The sequence below is a fragment of the Culex quinquefasciatus genome, chromosome 3 (assembly GCF_015732765.1).
Source record: "Culex quinquefasciatus strain JHB chromosome 3, VPISU_Cqui_1.0_pri_paternal, whole genome shotgun sequence".
Classification (NCBI taxonomy): domain Eukaryota; kingdom Metazoa; phylum Arthropoda; class Insecta; order Diptera; family Culicidae; genus Culex; species Culex quinquefasciatus.
Genome location: NC_051863.1, coordinates 174,162,046 through 174,179,501, shown reverse-complemented (window position 1 = coordinate 174,179,501; position 17,456 = coordinate 174,162,046). Strand labels below are relative to the sequence as shown.

At 36.5% G+C, this 17,456-nt stretch overlaps 1 protein-coding gene across 2 annotated transcripts in view; it reads right to left on the bottom strand.

The window, feature by feature from the left end:
- LOC6051546 overlaps positions 1 to 17,456 on the bottom strand; it is a 153,925-nt gene that overhangs the window by 13,870 nt on the left and 122,599 nt on the right. The window lies entirely within an intron of this gene.

Sequence of the window (17,456 nt, the reverse complement as noted above, 5' to 3'; positions counted from 1 at the left end):
TTGACGAACGCGCACCACGCTGAGATACAGGACGCGCCCCTTCGGGTCGACCAGGGGGCCGGACGCGTCGGACGCGACCGACTCGTCCGGGGCGGTGTTCTCGTAGAACGGTTCTTCGATGGCCGACGAGGTTCCGGACGCGGCCTGTTCGTGGCGATCGACGAGGTACAGCCGGGAGGACGAACTTATGAACACTTCCCCTACGGCACGGGGTCTTCTCTTGCGCGGCACAGTCGACGTGTTTGGCAAACCCAGGGCCATGGCCGGATCATAGCTAATTAACACTTGTTCGGTAGGTCTTCGTGTTTCCGCTGATTTTCGATTTCAATTTCCCGTAAAGCACTTGCTGATGAGGGTTTTAAATTTCATTTGTTAATCAGTGGAATTACTTGGGGTTTTCCGATTGAGCTTGAGGAAAGGAAGGACCATGTTGGTAAACTACAAAGTATTGCAAATGACGTTAAAAATGGTTCAGATTTCACACGCAGATGACGCGTCAACGAAGGGAAACTTGCAAAAAACAACGCTGACTGGCTCTAAAAGTGTAACGAAACGTTTTACCCTCGACTAAAAAGCACGCAAAACCGAACCTCGGAACGAGTTTAGACACACTTTAGTCATTGTTGAGGTCATCGTGGCAGGTTAACACATTTTTGTTTGGCTTCAAGTAGCAAAAAAAAATCTGAAATTTCTTGAATTTCTTGAGTTTCTTGAATTTCTTGAATTTCTTGAATTTCTTGAATTTCTTGAATTTCTTGATTTTATTGAATTTCTTGAATTTCTTGAATTTCTTGAATTTCTTGAATTTCATGAATTTCTTGAATTTCTTGAATTTCTTGAATTTCTTGAATTTCTTGATTTTATTGAATTTCTTGAATTTCTTGAATTTCTTGAATTTCTTGAATATCTTGAATATCTTGAATTTCTTGAGTTTCTTGAATTTCTTGAATTTCTTGAATTTCTTGAATTTCTTGAATTTCTTGAATTTCTTGAATTTCTTGAATTTCTTGAATTTCATGAATTTCTTGAATTTCTTGAATTTCTTGAATTTCTTGAATTTCTAGAATTTCTTGAATTTCTTGAATTTCTTAAATTTCTTAAATTTCTTAAATTTCTTAAATTTCTTAAATTTCTTAAATTTCTTAAATTTCTTAAATTTCTTAAATTTCTTAAATTTCTTAAATTTCTTAAATTTCTTAAATTTCTTAAATTTCTTAAATTTCTTAAATTTCTTAAATTTCTTAAATTTCTTAAATTTCTTAAATTTCTTAAATTTCTTGAATTTCTTAAATTTCTTAAATTTCTTAAATTTCTTAAATTTCTTAAATTTCTTAAATTTCTTAAATTTCTTAAATTTCTTAAATTTCTTAAATTTCTTAAATTTCTTAAATTTCTTAAATTTCTTAAATTTCTTAAATTTCTTAAATTTCTTAAATTTCTTAAATTTCTTAAATTTCTTAAATTTCTTAAATTTCTTAAATTTCTTAAATTTCTTAAATTTCTTAAATTTCTTAAATTTCTTAAATTTCTTAAATTTCTTAAATTTCTTAAATTTCTTAAATTTCTTAAATTTCTTAAATTTCTTAAATTTCTTAAATTTCTTAATTTTTTAAAATTTCTTGAATTTCTTGAATTTCTTGAATTTTATGGTTTTCTTAAATAACATGAAATTTTTGAATTTCTTGAATTTCTTAAATTTGTTGATTTTTGAATTTCTTGATTTTTGTTTAACTCCTTGAATTCCTTCAATTCCTGAATTTATTTTTTTTTGAATTTCTTGAATTTAAAAAAAATAAATTTCAATATACTTTAAAATTCTTAAATTTTATGTTTTGTTTAGAAATTTTGAGTTTCTTAAATTTGTTTTTTTAACTTTTTATAATTCTTGATTTTTTTGATTTTTTTGAATATGGTGTCTCAAATTTCTATATTTTTTAATTTATGGAATTTCCGGGTTTTTTAGATGATTGATTGCTTAAAGTTTTCTGAACCTAGGCTTTTTTTTCTGGAATTTTCCAAACTATTAAATTCTTTAGTTTTTTAACTTCATGAACTGAAGATGAAATACCATACAAGTAGTATTACATTTTGCTCGAAATATCGTAAGTTTTTTTTAACCCTTTTTGGAGAAACTATTCGATTATTCAGAACCAGTTCTATGAGCTTCGTGAAAAATTTCTATAAATTTTCAAAAATCGAAGCTCTTTCTGTAATCTGTTTAGAGTTATCGCAATAAAAGATCGAAGCTTACATTTTTAAACCTCTACAACCCTACTCTGTCTTTAGACGGGCTCCGATTTTGAAATTCGCCAAAAATCAATTTTACAACCAATTTATGATCTTTAAAAAGCATTGGAAAGAAGAACTCTCCAAATTTTAGAAAATTTTAGGGTTGGAAGTTTGGCTTGTTTTATGTGACTTTGACAATGTTTTTAAAAATGTATTTTTTTAGGGTTAACTTTGGCTGTGTTTTTACTAAAATTTCCTATATTTTAAGTAAAAAGGAAGTATGCAGTATTTTTTGTAGTGTCCCAGACTATGCATCTACACATTTTTTTTTACAATTTAAATGATAATGGTGCCATTTTATAGCAGAAAATGTGGAAAACAAGCAAAAAATTGAAAAAGTAACTGTAAAAACATAAAAAATTAGATGGGCAAAATGTATGCTAAAAGATAAATGAAAAATAAAATAGTAAAAATGAAACATAAAAACATAAAACAAGAGAAGTATAGTTTTTCGTAGAACAAAAGTTGCTCAAAATGACCTCCTGAACACGGGAAAAATAAAAATCTCCGAAAAAAAAAATTTGGGCGGTAGAGGGTCAATTTAAATTTTCGCTTGTGGTGGTACCTTAAAAATAAACTAAAATTCGAAGCTTATTTTGAAACTTGTAAGTAACTTGTTGAAATTCCTTATCATCCACTGAAGCACCCACAACCACAGTAATTCGTCGTCCACGTTGCACAATTCAACCTGTTAGCTTAGGTCATCACCAACCGTCATCACCAACTAACCCCCATAGTAGTTGGTTACCACCACTTATTACACCATCCAACAACAGCAACACCAAGCACGATTGTATCATTTTCACGGATGAAATTCATAACCGATACTTCCACACCGAGTCCAACCGCTTGGCGTGACTTGAACAAAACCTGCAAAAATGGCGTCGAAAATGGCCGCTGGAATGCACAGCATTCAGTGAAAGTGTTTCCAATTGCTTGGGCAGTGTTTCAATTAGTTGGCCATGGCTTGAGCGAAACAGCCCTCCAGAGAAGCTCCAAAACTTTATGGGCGATTCCCCCTCAACGACAACACTCGTGACTCATCGCGAAGCAGTGTCAAATTTCGAACGCATCCTTCGAAGAACGGAACCCCGGCCAGAACTATAATTCGCCAAAGAGTGACTTCATCGAGCGATTAAATCGTGGTGGCGAAGCACCACTTTGCACCGAAATGAAATAAATGGCTCACTTTGTTAAAGAAAAAGACTTCAGTTTGCCGGTTTGTTCAAGTAATTTCAATTCTTAAACACACACAACCACTCTTTTGACGGGCAGAATTTGGCAACACTGTTTGCGCGTGTGGAAGTGTGAAGAGCGAAACAAACAACCGGTTTCGTGACTTATTTCGTCGCATCAAGGTCAGCTCGGAATGAGTGACGAAAAATGGTGCGAGTGGGTCGCAAATAGGGTAAACGACCACTTTTTGACGATGATCTTCGTGAGAGAAATTGGTGCGATCTTGTTGGAACCGGTTGGCAGATCGTCTGATGGCCTATCTACAATCACTTAGCTTAGAATAGTTAAGTAAAGTAAAACTTAGAAAATGTACACAACTTACGGCCGTCATCCACAATCAACTTAGAAAATTTGCTGGGCTGATATACGTTGCTATGCAGTTGTTTGTTTACCTTTGATATGGAAACGTCAACTTACCGTAGATTTTGAAATTTTCCAAACCATACGTCAAGTTTATAATTTTATTCATTTTCATTGTAGAAGATCAGATTCATTTCCATTGATTCAAACTCCTAAGCTAAGTGAAATTTTCTAAGTTAAGTGATTGTAGATAGGCCATGAGTCGCCCTAAGTGCAGCCCTAAGGTAGCATTTAAAAAGCCGGTTTAACGTCAGAGTGGCGCATGCGTCGCCTCGTCACGTCATTTGAATAAAATTATACGGTGATGCTGATGCTGACGGACTAATGTAAGCGGAGCTGATCTGTTTCAAGGTTGGTCCACGATGATAGTACAACCTTCCAGTTGCATGTCTAGTGTGTATGAGTGCGATAACTTTACTCAACTGGAACAAAGAGAACCTGTTTGGCGAGGGTTGCTAGATCGAATTTTCGTACAAAAATAACTTTTAACCAAAAATTTCAAAACATTACTGTTAAGTTAAAGCAAGATTGCAACTAAATTGCTATAATCAGTTCGAAATCAGCCCGGTCAACGTTGCTGTGTCACCTCTGGGTCATCGCGGAGAATCGGGGCCTGGCCGTGACCGCGCATCAACTTCTACGCCGGACAACCTGGGTGTAGAACGTTCTCAGCGCAGCGTCATCTCGTTCTCGAGAGACGCCATACCCGTGAGAAAGATTGTTCTCTACGCATGATTTGCAGTCAAGCCACTTCTACAAGCTAACACAGCTCAAAGTGGTTGACAATTGCTTTTAATTGATGCAGAGAGGTCGTGCCTCTCGCTGACCAAATGTCACCCCGTTTTTCGTAGTTCTCAGCCCCTTATGGGAGTCAGGCCAATTTTGGAGTTCTCTTTGTCTTTGAGCGCGCGCCATACGTGATCTTTATGAATCGTGGTGGGCTGAAAGTGACTCAGGGGGCATGACTTAATTAAATTGGCTTAACTTTACACCCAAACAAGGGAAATCAAATCCTCTTGAAGTTTGGCAGTACTTTTGACATCAAGTGTCAGAAGATGAGGTAAGCTATACCATCATAAGCTAAGTCTGATACAAAATTTACTTTTCCATAATTTCGCTGCCGGCCATGCTCTTCGCTGTTTTCACTCTGTTTCTGTATCCCTCTGGTTGTGACTCTGTAGAACTACGTTTGAACGGCTAGAAATGTGTTCGCAACATAGTTTGCCCGCAAAATCGTCCTAAACGACGCGTCCAATCCCGCATTCAATCCGAACGTGAGAAGCTCAATTAGCTAATTACTTCCAGCGCGCCGGAAATGTCACCGCCGCCGCCAATTGTCTCTCCAGATGAAACCGCGGCCAATTCCCTCTCCAATTCCACTGCTGCATTCACTTCGTGGCTGTGGAGACCGACCTTCGCGGTCACTTAACCATCTTCACATCGAGCTAGAGAGGCTTCACTCGATTTGAAGTCGTCGAGCCTTCTAATTGCATCGCGCGCGCGAGTGCTGCACTCTTTCGTAATCAACCCAATCAATCAAGCTTAAAATTATAAATTCTTCACCGCTGTATTTTTTGCTTCGCTTATGAAAAGTTCTTTTTGTGGGGACTTTGAAGTTTTCTGCTTGAATGGCTGCCAAGCCGCTGCTTGAGCGGTGATCGATGAATGCTTCTTGACTTCTTTTGATGAAGACAAATTCAGCGAAGAAAAAAATGAACGGAATTTGAACTGAAGCGAGCTTGGTGGCTTGAGTGAGGGTGCCCAACCTTTTGGTCTTGTGTTCGTCTTCAGGTTGACGGGGGGTTCGATCAACCAGTCAACCGTGGCTGAAACTGGTGCTGTTCGTTTGCTGGTTGATTTGGCTCATTTGAATGCCATTTTGTACATGTGCGTTATTAGAGTGGACTGAGACTGGAAATTATGTGGTAATTTGCGATCATGCGTGAAATGGTTTCGGAAAAGGGCTTGGTTTATGTGTATAGAAAAGTGTTTCTATAGTTGATAGCTAGAAATAAAACAATGCAATTTTCTGAAACATTGCGATTTTGCTAAAAAATAAGTTTTTTTTGAATTCATGAAACATTACTCATCACATAGTTAAAATATTGACAAAATCATGAATTCATTCATTCAATGAAAACAAAAACAAACAATCGAAAATCCAAACTTGGAAAAGGAAAAGCGCTTGGATATTTGCTTATTTTATATTGCAACCAAAATTTTGATTTTTGTATATATTGCCCTTAAGAGCATGGACTCTTGGTAAAGAAATACTCTTTACGGACGGAGAGAATGAATCACGCAATTCTAAAAAAAATCTCCCAACAAAAAAAGTGTCGATATCGAGAATTGAACCCAAGACCTTTGAGGTATTGATCCTGTGCCTTTACAGTATCGACCATCAAGGTTCGTTACAAAAGAAGCAGTTATTTACCGCTATAAGCCACACTCAATGGAATGAACTGGTTTCAATCAACGAATGAACACCAAAATGTGTTTCATTTTACCTCTCGTCTTTTGCTTGTGGGTGTAGATTAGATTAAATTTATATACACTTATCCATACATTCCTTAGTAGAAAACAATTTTAACAGCAGTTGAACAATAGCTGCTAGAACTATAGTTTAAAAAAGTGGTTACCGGAATTTCTTTAGGACCATAAAAGCAATATTGCATCAGATATTTACATAAATTTTGTTCGGCTCTTAATATTATGTGAGTTTTTGCTCTTATTTTTGAATCTTTTTTAATTAGTTTTGGAAGTATTATAAAATGCTAATATTTACTCAAGAGCGGACCAAAAAATTAAGAGGTAAATCCATTTTTATAAAATTTCAAAATGTCAATGGAAATAGATGTCTAATCACCTGATACAATTTTGAAAAATATTTCCGTGCATTGATGATTTTTTTACAGGTTTAAATACGTTTATAAATAAAAAATGTGAAATTCCAATGCGACAAAAAAAACATTTTTTTTCTCGACCGCAAAAACATTTGTATTTTAAAACACATTTTTTTTCATTCGGATTTGGAAATCATGGCGTGTCATTTCAATTTTAAAATATTTTTAAATTTGAGCCTTGAGGGACATACATTTCAAAAAATATTTGAAACGGCCTTATAAATTAAAATTATTTTATAAAAAGAAACTAACTTAATCCACCTATGTGGTTGGAGCCTTCCTCACTTATTACCAACAATGGCCGATATGATGGAATTGTACAAAAAATTTATCTATTTTTTAGATCCAGAATAAAAAAGTACATAAATGTCACTTAAGTGGCCATATCTCGAGACAGGGTTGCCAGATCTTCAATGTTTTGAACTGGTTGGAAAGGTTTTTTGCTAACCTAACCAACGATGGGTTGGATGGTGGCAACCAAAAAGTACATAAATATCACTTAAGTGTACATATCTCGAGACAGGTCTCGGACATAGTTTACATACATTTAAGTGAGATCCGGCTACCAAAAAGTACATCAATATCACTTAAGCGGGCATATCTCGAGACAGGGTGGCCAGATCATCAATGTTTTAGGCTAGTTGGAAAGGTCTTTTGATAACCTAAACAACGATGGGTTGGATGGTGGATCCGGACATAGTTTACATACATTTAAGTGAGATCCGGCTACCAAAAAGGTACATCAATATCACTTAAGTGGGCATATCTCGAGACAGGGTTGCCAGATCTTCAATGTTTTGAAATCGCTGGAAATGTCTTTTAATAACCTAACCAAAAATGGGTTGGATGATGGACTCGGACATAGTTTACATACATTTAAGTGAGATCCGGATATATGTGAAAACACATTTTTATACATAACTTTTGAACTACTTATCGAAACTTCAATCTGTATAAAACTCGATCAATGGGACCCTAAACCAAGTCGAATGCAACAGGTTCGGGTCAAATCATTTCAGCCAATGCCGAGAAACATGAGCTAGTTTTTTGGTCACATACATACATACACACACACACATGTACACAGACATTTGTTCAGTTTTCGATTCTGAGTCGATATGTATACATGAAGGTGGGTCTACGATGTTTTTATATAAAGTTCATTTTTAGAGCAGGATTATAGCCTTACCTCAGTGAGGAAGGTTAAATCAAAAATATGATCATTTTTTATTATTATCTTTTTAGTCTTTTTAACAGGATTGCTGGTTACTGAGTGAAGGAATATTATAGAATAAATTTGGAGAAAACTATGAAATTTTTGTAAAATTTGCAGATCTACAAAAAAAATCAAATTAGATCAGTGTTGGCATTCTCGCACCCTCACGAGTGACGAGTTGACAACGAAGAAAAAACGTTCGCATTCATAAACATGATAAAAAAAAATTGCTATCTTAGAACGAATGGCTTGCACGAGGCGAAAACGTGAGAAGAAAGACGAGCGCGAGCGAGGAGAGAAAATGACTACAAGTTCTCTTTCTCGCTCGCGAAAGAGAAAAGCTCACTCGAATCCCAACACTGAATAAGATCAAATTTAAAGTACTTTTTCTAAAAGACCTTTTGAAAAAGTAATCTAGGAATATATTCATTGAGAACTTTTCAAAATTTCAAGTTTATCTCAAAAAATATCGACATATGTGTTTTCCAATTACTGAAATATGGGAATTATTATAGTTCATCTTAATTATTTTCTTAAAACATATAATTCTTGTCCTTTTTTAAGGTCCTATAAACAAATGTAAACATTGAGGGTATCCCTTTCACACCTTATGTCAATGTCCATCGGAGTAAGCGGGGTACACTCAATGTTCACATTTGTTTAAAAGACCTAATAAAAAAAAGTCTATAATTGTAGCTTTTATTAGGCGTTTATGCAATTACGTTGTGAAACTAATTACTTTTCTGGTCGATCTCTAATGCAGCAATTCCATTTGAAAAGAGCCTAAACCGAAAAAAAAGTTCTCCGATCGGGCTCAAATTTTTTTCTGGGGGTTCCTTGGCCAAAATAATAAGACCCGTATTTTTTTGTTTGGCCATTAGGGTGACCTACATCGTGCTAGGGTGGTTCGAAAAATGGCAATTTTCGTCATTTTCGCAAAAACCTCTATTTTCGAAAAAATCATATCTCAGTGCCATTTCATCTGATTTTAGCTGTCTTAGACGCAAAAGAAAGGTGATTAGCTTGGCTTCTAGCTTAACATTTGAAAAAGTCGTATGAAAACTTAAAATGGCGTTTTGATCGTGTCTGGACCAAAGAACCTATGTCGGATTTCTCAGAAAATTTCACATAACATATAAAAAAATTGGTGATGTCGAACCGTACGTTTCCGGAATTATTAAAATGTTTGCAACTCGGTAAACCTCGTTAGATAAATGCACGACTCATGCTGAAAATCCTCTTTTTGAAACTTATTGTATAAACTACTATTTCAATTGAAATCAAGTAAAAATTGCTTTAAAGCAAGTAAGCATGCAGGTTTCTCAAAAAATGCAAAAAAGGTGATTTAAATAGAGAAAATCGGCAAATGGGATGGAAATAGGGTCGTATCTTTAATCTGCCAAAAATATGAAAATTTCCCTTATTTCTTTTGAAATTGTAAACATTAGTAGACTGTTTATTTGAAAGAAGATAAGTGAAAAGAAGTAAAATTTTCCTGAATTTTTTGTATGAAAAAACGATAAATTAGCCTTTTCAAAATAACCTAATAATTAATAATTTACCTCTGTATAAATGATTTACATGTAATAGCTCTAAATATTCCTCCAGTTATTTTTTGTGCTGAATACTTATTCTCGAGTAGTTAGAGATTTAAGAATAGCAATCAAAAATTCAAGCAAAACAAGGAAAATGGGCCAATATGTGTTTGTAGACAAATATTGTATCTTGCCCACTCTTAATATAAATTTGATCAAAATATCAACTGACGTGAGCAGGATACACGATTTGCTTGCAAACTCCCTTTGGCCCTTTTACTTTGTTTTGCTTGAATTTTGTAACGGTTGAACAACAAATATTTTCTACGTAAAAAAAACTAAGCTAATATTTAGATAGGAGCAAAATTGAAAACTGGTTTTGTACAAAAGCTTAATAAGAGAACACACACGCCGATAATCAAGTCCAGACTTGTTTTGCATTTTCGGCATGTCGTCAATAGACAAAAACAAAAAACAAAAAAACAACAATTTCAAACAGACAAAACACAACCGGCACGTACCCTCAGAGAAATGTCGAAATAAACAACATTTCTTTGCGGTTCCTCCGTGCTGAAAGAAGAAGAAAATGGAAACTTCAAAATCGGGCAGCGCAATTAAAAGTGAAATGAAAAGTTTAACTCGTATTTACATTAGCTCGCGTTTTGGGCTCGATATATGCAGAACTGAAAACCAATAAACGAAACAATTGCCTTTTAAGCATCGACGCTTAACTAACTACATTAGTTGAGTGAGGAGAAAACCTTGCCAGCAACTCACCACAAAGGTCGACTTTCAATTGAAAGCTTGAGGTGAAACTGACTGGCTAAACAATTGAAGGTCGGCTTTAGTGGCTGCTGCTAGACGGCGTGCAGTGGAAATCCAACTCTAATTTGCATATTATGCTGATTGTTTTTTCTCGAGTCGACCACGTGGTTCACGTGGTGCCCTCACCAGGTGGCTTTGTTGTCGGAAAAGTTGACTTGACAGGAGTCAATTTTTTTTTTGCTTTGGAGTTCATAGAGCAATAGTTGTCTCCTATTTCAGTCTATGGCGCGTTTGTTTGTTCGATTCAGTCGAATCCAACCAACGACTAGCTCGCGAGAGGAGTTCGCAGAAAGTAAGCGAAAATAAACAACTTATCAAAGCACTTTCGCGTGGGAACGGTAAACTTTGTAGTTTATTATTGTTTTGCACTCAAGATCCCACTGACTGTGCATACAACTTTAAGGTGAAATCCCACAATGAATCAACAAAAGAAACATGTGTTCAATCAGCTGAAGCCCTCAAAGGTGTTCGCAACTCGCAATTCTTCAGCAGTTCTCGCCGAGCGTGTATGTTTTGTTTGTTTTTTTGCTCCAAGATGGCCGCCAGCCATCGATACAGTTGGCGTCTTGCGCCACTGAACTGAAACTTGTGCAAAAGTTCTTTTCACTTGCGCGCGCACCACACTACCTACCCCTACAATTTTGCACGAAAGTTGGGAATAATTACGATGGGTGAATTCCACGGGCCTCCTCCATTAGAAGTCGTGTGTCCGTAAGGCCGTAATTTAAGCCTCTCCAGCGAAGCAGAAGAATGCACTTTTGGCCGGGGGAGGGAAAAGTGCTTCTGCCATTGCTGTGTGCTTTACGGTGTAGTTGGGCGCGCAAATCGCGTGGTTTCGCAACTCGCGTAAATCGTCGACGAAAGGGTGAGCGATTTATTGAGTGTAGATAGACAGACAGGGCTAGTTGGTAGAAGTACATCTATAGAGGTGTAACTTTGGAGGGCTTTTGTTTTACATTGCTGAGTTATGCAACCTACTGTTGCTGAACTGATTAGTTGCTTTTGACTGAAAGATAGCGCATGTGGGCCAATCTAGATAGGTTTAGTGGTGATTTGTATCGCGGATTTGTGGAGTACTGTCTGCCGTTTTACGGCGATATGATGTATACGCCATTTTGGACATTTTCAATTTTATTGTACAGTCTGATAAAGAATCTTAAAAGCTATCTCCTGACGAAAGAATTTTTCAAAAAACTGCTCTGGGGCGCATTTTATTAAGCAAACAAACAATGATGTATACGCCAATTTTACTCATCATGATGTATGTATACATTGAGAATTGATAGAAGTCAAATTCAATAATGTTTGAATGAATGTTGATTTGAGGTTTTGGGACCAAATCAAGACTGGGCAGTATTTTATTACATTATTTCGATTTATTTCTTAAGGGGACGTCCATTAGGCGTCATCCATAAAGTACGTCACGTGCTGGGGGAAGAGGGGGGTTTTGAACAAGCGTGACATTGTGTGTTAAAAGCATAGGGTAATCGTGACAAAGGGAGGTGGAGTAAATTTTGGCTGATTTTAATGTGACGTACTTAATGGATGACACCTTATTCACATCCACGCAGACACTTTTTTGAAAATTCTAGACTTACCCACCTACATTGAAAACAATTGTTCATGGGGAGCGTTCTTTTATTACGTAACGCAGTAGGGGGAGGGGGTCGGAGGCCGTGTTACGCTCCATACAAAATTTTTAAAATTTTTATGGAAATTTTGTTACGAGGGGGGGGGGAGGGGGTCTAAAAGTCCGATCGTTACGTAATAAAAGAACGCTCCCATGCAAAAAATGTGTTTATGGAGCGTAGACAATCGCTAAGGGAGCATTCTTTTATTACGTAACGCAAAAATCTGATTTTTAGACCCCCTCCCCCTCCCTCGTAACAAAATTTCCATACAAATTTTAAAAATTGTGTATAGAGCGTAACACGGCCTCCGATCCCCCCCTCTCCCCCCAACTGCGTTACGTAATAAAATAACACTCCCTAATACCCTCCCCCCTTAAAGTATCCACGTGGACAATGCATTAAGGGATTCGCTCAGCTGTCAAAATAGCTGACACAAATAATATAGCCTGCTTGATCGAGCAATGTATACATACATCATTGGGGAGGAAAAGTAGTGATTTTTTATTGCTATTTTTTCGGCCAAATGATGTTTGTGGTTTAAAATCGTAGAAAATAGGAAAAAACAAGAAATTTTGTAGGGGCCACATTTTCATTGTACTGTTTAACAGTTTCTACAGAGTAGACCTTAAATTAGTCATTTTAAATGCAACGGTGAGCATTCGTCAACCGACCGAAAGTGCCCCAAGAGAGCTGAGTTCGTGAAAATTCGGCAGCAAGCATCGACGAAGAATCAGCCTCAGCGTCGTAGAACTCCTCCAGCCCTGGTGGAGCAAAATTTTCCACCTCTTCAACCGCGACGCCAGGTCCCGAACTTGGCACCGTTGCCGTTGGATCCCAGGAAGAGAGCTGAGATGAATCATCCACGGCCGGGTTCCAGCCAGGAGCCGAGACCGCCACCACCGGGCTTCAGCCAGGAGCCAAGACCAACCCAAGAACCAGCAGTTGAGGAAAATGGTAATGATCTTTACACCTCAACCGAACTCCTCAATATTTTCAAACAGATGTCCGCTGCACTGCGTGGATGCAAAACCAAGACCCAGCAGATTGAAGTGCTGACCTCGTTCGTCATCCAGTATGGATCGTAGGTCCCTCAAGCTGCTGAATTGGAACGCTTGCTCCATTAGGAGAAAGAATTTAGAGCTGGTGGATTTTCTTCGCGAGAAGGAGATCGACGTAGCTGCCATCACGGAAACTCATCTGAAGCCCGGTGAAAAAGTTTATCTGCAAAACTACAAGATTGCGACGCAGCTCGACAGGACCACGTCTGGAGGAGGAGGTGTGCTTGTCGCTGTTCATCGTGATCTCAAGCCACGCCGGCTGCCACACTTTAAGCTGGACATCATCGAGGCCGTTGGAGTGGAAATTCCCACTTCGGTTGGCCCAGTACTCTTCATTGCTGCATACTGCCCACGTCAGGTGAATGCCAGAGATGGTTCAGCAGCAAAACTGAAGGGCGATATCCAGAAGCTGACACGGCGGAGCGCAAAGTACATCATCGCTGGTGACCTCAACGCGAAGCATGAAGTTTGGGGCAACAGCAGGAGGAATCGGAACGGAGTGATTCTGCACAACGATCTGCAAAACGGATACTACAACGTTGTGAGTCCGGATCGTCCAACGAGGGTGGCTCGGTCTGGGAATCACTCAATCATCGACTTCTTCATTACCAATATGGCTGAGAACGTGGCTCATCCTGAGGTGTTTGAAGAGTTGAGTTCTGATCACTATCCGGTGGTTGTGGAGGTTGGAGCTTCCGTTACTCCGCAGCGGCAACCAACCCGGAAAGATTACCACAACGTTGACTGGCAGCAGTTTCAGCAAGTGGTCGACAGCAACATCGACTATGATCAACAGCCGGAAACTTCTGCTGATATTGATCGTTCGCTGGAGGTGATCCAGCAGGCTATCAACCAAGCAGAGGCTGCCAACGTTCGGGAGGTTCCTGTTAATTTTAAGGTAACTGATATTGACGTAGATACTAAACACTTGATTAGACTTAGGAATGTTTATAGGAGACAATATCAACGGACTGGGGACTATGACAAAAGATTTCAGTTAACAATTTGAACAAAATCATACAAGACCGACTTGACAATATTAGAAATCAAGAATTTTCAAAACATGTAAGCCAGCTTGGGAATTATTCAAAACCATTTTGGAAACTTTCAAAAGTTCTTAAAAACAAACCAAAGCCTATTCCTCCTCTTATTGTTGAGGATTCTCGTTTGATTACATCCGAGGAAAAGGCAAATGCACTTGGGCTTCATTTTGTTAGTTCACATAATCTTGGCGCTTCCATGACCAGCCGTAAAGAAACATCAGTTGCCAATAGTATTTCAACAATCAATGACTCTACCTTTGAATTTCCTGCAGATTCCCATGTTTCTGGTGAGGAAGTCAAAGTTGCAGTTAAACAAATGAAAAATATGAAAGCTCCTGGCTTTGATAACATTTTAATCTAGTGTTAAAAAACAGAGTGATCAGTTCTTTCAACATCTAGCCAATATTTTCAATAAATGTTTGCAACTTGGTTACTTCCCCACCAATTGGAAGCTGGGCAAAGTCATACCAATTTTGAAGCCTCAAAAGATCCAACATCGCCAACAAGTTATCGTCCCATTAGTCTTTTGAGTAGTCTGTCCAAACTCTTTGAGAAGGTCATCTATTCAAGGCTTTTGGATTTTACCAACGATAATAATATAATTTTGAATGAGCAGTTTGGCTTCCGAAAGGGGCATAATACTGCTCATCAGCTTACGAGAGTAACTAAAATCATCAAGCAGAACAAGCTTGAGTCTAAATCAACTGCTATGGCTTTGTTGGATGTTGAGAAGGCATTTGACAATGTTTGGCATGATACATAAACTGTATTTATACGGTTTTCCAATGTATCTTATCAAAATTATCCAGCACTATCTTTCGGAGAGATCGTTCAGGGTTTTTCTGAATGGGATTGCTTCTGGATTATTCAACATTGATGCTGGGGTTCCCCAAGGAAGTATTCTTGGCCCACTTCTGTACAATATTTTTACATCTGATTTGCCTACTCTTCCTGGTAATGGTGTGTTGTCACTTTTGCTGATGACACTGCCGTTATTTATAAGGGTAAAATAACCAGATATTTAGTTGGCCGTCTTCAGAAGGGTCTTGACGTTCTTTCCGAATACTTTGGCGACTGGAAAATTCGCATAAATGCAGCCAAAACTCAAACCATCATTTTTCCACTTTCCAAATCGGCCCGATTTGTCCCAAAGGATGATGTTTTGATTAAAATGAATGATGTTTCAATACCATGGTCAAAGGAAGTTGTATATTTAGGTCTCATACTTGACTCGAAACTATTGTTTCGACAGCATGTAGATAAAATATTGAACAAGTGCAGCATTCTCATCAGGTGTTTGTATCCTTTAATTAACAGAAAATCAAAGTTATCTTTGAAAAATAAGCTAGCAGTTTACAAACAAATAATTTACCCCGTTATTGAGTATGCAGTACCTGTTTGGGAGTGTTGCGCTAGAACTCATAAATTGAAGCTCCAGCGTGTCCAAAACAAGGTACTCAAAATGGTTTTGAATGTTCCTGGCTGGACTAGATCAAGTGAGGTTCATGAATTAGCAGAAGTAAAAATGTTGGATCAGAAGATTCAAGAAAAATGTTTGAAATTCAGGGAAAAATGTGCTATATCTGAATACCCCTTGATTCAAGGATTGGTTTAGTTTATGGTAAGATTAAGTTAGTTTTAGGTTAGGTTATGTTTTCTTTCTTAATTTTTTTTTTCTTCATTGTACCTAGTGTTACAAAAATGATAAATCATATACTTTTAAAGTTATGAATATGAACAGTGTTTAAATCACGAAAAGCAAACTAAAGCTGAAGAGCCACAGCTGACCACTTATTATGTAAACCAAATGTAATTATTATAAGAAAGATTCAATAAAGTATATTTAATTCAAAAAAAAAAAAAAGTCATTTTAAATTGAAAAAAATAACAAAAACAGAAAATCGTGTCTACAGCATAATTACCTCAATGGCGTATACATCATATCGCCGTAAAACGGCATTGTGCAAATTGATGGTGAACAACTATAATAGACTATTTGTTTTTGAGCTTCAATACAAATCAGCAAGGTAAGTACAATTTTTGTGTTATCACTGTTTTTTTTGTTGCTGATTCTTGATTTATTTATTCATTAAAAAGGTTGGTCTGGAGAATAAAAGTCATAAAAGTAAAAAAAATATTGTCGTTTTTAAAAAGAAATAAAAAAAGTTGTGAATAGAATGTTTTTATTATTGCCATTGCCACCCTATTTATGAAAAGGCCTAGAAACACTTATTTGTGACCATCTCAAATTTTATGGTTGATTTGAAAATTTAGAAAATATATTTATTATTTTTTTTTTGCATTGAAAATCGGAAACAGCGTCTCCCAAAAATTTGACGTTATTTTGGGAGGAAGAGAAAACCCTACTTTTCCTGATTGCTTTTTTGAGGCTTTATCTCTGCAACCATTGGTCAAATCTTCAATGTTTTTGAAGCAAATATATAGGAAAGATTTTTATCTCTTCGAGAAAAATATTTTCAGAGGTGGTCAAGCTTGGTCATGAATTCTACAGGCAAAAAAGTCGCTTAAACATTTAACTTAAAAACGGTGAACGATATTGAAAATTATGTAAAATGCTATTCGATTGCTAATTATATTTTATTTTCAAATAAATAAGTTTCGACTTTTTTCGTATCTGATAAATTTGACTAAAAATCAATTCTGAATAAGGTGTTTTACCGAATGACGTTTCGCCTGTTTTTTTTTAAATTAAAAATCATGGGAAAAGCTTTGTTTTTAGTTTAGGCTGTAACAAACTTTAAATCAATTTATTCATTTATTTATTTTTTGCAAAGTCTAAAAAAATCGAAAAACATTTTATTTCTTAAAACAGTTAAATAGAATGCCACTCCACTTATTCACTTATTGATAATAAAATCTAACTTATGTTTTAAAAAATGCAAAAACCCACATTTTTTAAATCTTAACTCTTTTACAAAGAAATACTTATGTATGAAACAAAACAAAAACTAACAAAAATAAATTAAAGTTAGGCCGTTGCAAATATTTTTCAAAGTTTATGTCGCCCCCCACCTCCCCCCCCCTTTCAAAATTGGTCTGAAAAATCAGGGGCCAATTTTTTTTTTCCAAAAAACTTCAAAATATCCATGAAAATAGAAGTCTAATTAACTGAAAACAATCTAAAATGCATTTTTCTGCATTGATAATCATGTTTAGCATGTTTGGGCTTGTTTAAAAAAGTTTTGAATTTTTATGAAATTCCTATGTACAGCAACGCAAAAATTTTATTTTTCGCAAAAAATCAAATTTTCGTGAAACTAATGATGGCAAAACAACTGGACAGGTGTATAATGCATTTTTAAACACTTTTTTCATCAAAATCAAATCAATCAAATCAAA